A 2,647-nucleotide genomic window follows, 5' to 3' on the forward strand; every position below is an offset into this window, starting at 1 on the left:
ACTTAGTTTTAAAATTTATTTGCAAATACACTTTTCCATTTGGTACTATGGTCTGTTGCCTTCCTAGCTGAATCTATAAAGTAAGCTTATCCTAAGACTGTCCAGGTACTTAATTTATTTAAGTGTTCATTTTAAGTAACATGCTCACTGTGTGTAGGAATTTGTGTTTTGGAGGTGCTTGATCTATCTACAAAGAAAAATTAATTAGGAATTACTTTATTATAAAATGCTCCTAGAAGTCTTAATTGTGTTTATTAAAAAAAAAAAAGAGTGTTAGACTTGTGTGCATGGAAGTAATTAAGGTACATCATTATTGTAGTTTTAAAGTTGCACATGATAAGACATTTTGTTTTCACTGTATGTTTTTACTGAATGATCTATTCCCCATCCCAAGGCAAGCATGAATAAAATTAGGTTAAACAAACAAACAAAAAAATTATCTCAGGAGCATTTTTCCATCATATGATAAACTTGCAGGTAATTACAATATTGAGCAGGTCACTCAGTCCTGATCTGCCAGATTTAGCTTCATTCTTGAACCCCAAATTCCAGTGAGTCTACAAATATGAATGCAAATGCCACCTGGTTTCTTTTCCTTTTGCATTATAATAAAAATTAAGAAAGCTGGCTCTGACACTTATTAATCCTATTCTTTTCTGAAAAATCTTTAGGCAATGATAAACACGGTGACTTAGAAATCCCAGCAGGGTAATTACTTCCAGTGGAAGCAGGGAGGAAGTACAGGCTGAGGTTAGTTAATAAGATTGGGAGAGCCTCCTATATTATATGAAGTGTGTGGGCTAGAGATGATGGCCTTAGGGAATAATCAATGCCATTGTTGGTTGGGTTCAGATTGATTTCATAAGGAAGTACTCAGCTATTGAAACATCGGCAGATCAAGACATCACTTCATTATTTAAACTCCACCAAGAGAGAGTTTGCAACATGTTCTCAGTGGTTGACCTAGGAGGGGAAAGGAGATATTTGCCCTTATTCACACCATGAATCACAGCTAGAAAGAGGATCTCTCTTGATCACTCAGGAAGCTCCAGGAAACAGGCCTTAATGTTTTGAGCTCAGAGAATCAGCAGCAGAGTGTTCAACGTCTTCTAGAAACTGGACTTCATCATTGCCTATGTCTTTGCTATTCAGGCTTTGATCCACAAACCAGAAGCATCAGCATCATCTAGGAGTTTGTTAGCAATGCAGAATCCTAGGCCCCACCCAAGACCCACTGAATCAGAATCCATATTTAAACAATATTCCCAAGTGATGTGCACATTAAATTTTATAGGCACTGCTCTGCATAATATCAAGAATGCTTCAGCCCTTTAGAGAAAAGTATGCTCTAGGTAAGGCTGTCAACAAAACGGATGCATAAAGAGGACCAACTTTGTGGCTTAATTTTCAGTGAGTTCATCTTTAAATATGTTAAATAAAAACTCCATCTTTACTTAAACAGTTGAACAAGCAGCAAACAAATAGCCCCATTAAAATGGGGCAAAAGGCATGGACAGGTACTTCTCAAAAAAAAACATACAAGTAGCGAAAAAACATGAAAAATTGCTAAACATCACTAATTATCAGAGAAATGCAAATCAAAACGACAATGAGATACCATCTCACACAGTCAGAATGACCATTATTAAAAAGTCAAAAAACAATAGATGTTGGCAAGACTGCAGAGAAAAGGGAACGCTTACACACCACTTGTGGGGATGTAAATTAGTTCCACCACTATGAAAAGCAGTTTGGGATTTCTCAAAGAACTTAGAACTGCCATTCAGCCCAGCAATCCCATTAGTGCGTATATGTTCAAAAGAAAACAAATTGTCCTACCAAAAGACACATGCACTTGCAGGTTCATTACAGTACCATTCACAATAGCAAAGTCATGGAATCAACCTGGGTGCCCATCAACAGTGGATTTGATAAAGAAAATGTGGTACATATATATCACAGAATCCTACACAGCCAAAAAAGAAAAAAAGGATAAAATCATGTCCTTTGCTGCAACACGGTTGCAGATGGAGGCCATTATCCTAAGTGAATTAAAGCAGGAATAGAAAAACCAGATACCGCATGTACTCACTTATAAGTGGGAGCTAAACATCAGGTACACATGGACATGAAGACGGCAACAATAGACACTGGGGACTACTGGGGGAAGGCCAAGATTGAAAAACTAACATGGTCAATCAGTTTTGTCAGGTCAATCAGTTTTGTGAGGTAAGGAAGGATGAACAAGTTGAGAAGGAAAACACTTACACTCGTTACTTGGACAAGTTCTTTAGCAGGAAAGAAGATACTAAAATGCTAGAAACTGAGCCAGTAGAGAATGGAGAGCTTGGGGAGAGAGGAAATGAGGAAGTCAGTACCTGGTCAGTACCTGGATGATGAGACCATTTGTATCCCAAACCTCAGCATCACAAAATATACCCATGAAACAAACCTGCACATGTACCCTCTGAATCTAAAAGTGGAAAAAGAAAAGCAACTAAAAAAAACAAAAAAACAAAAAAAACTCCATCTTGTCCGGGTGTGGTGATGTACCTGTATTCTCAGCTATTTGGGAGGCTGAAGCAGAAGAATCTCTTCAGCCCAGGGGTTCATGCTCAGCATGGACAACATAGCGATAGCTCATTTC

Source organism: Rhinopithecus bieti, unplaced genomic scaffold, assembly GCF_001698545.2.
Source record: "Rhinopithecus bieti isolate Rb0 unplaced genomic scaffold, ASM169854v2 scaffold_15143, whole genome shotgun sequence".
Taxonomy (NCBI): domain Eukaryota; kingdom Metazoa; phylum Chordata; class Mammalia; order Primates; family Cercopithecidae; genus Rhinopithecus; species Rhinopithecus bieti.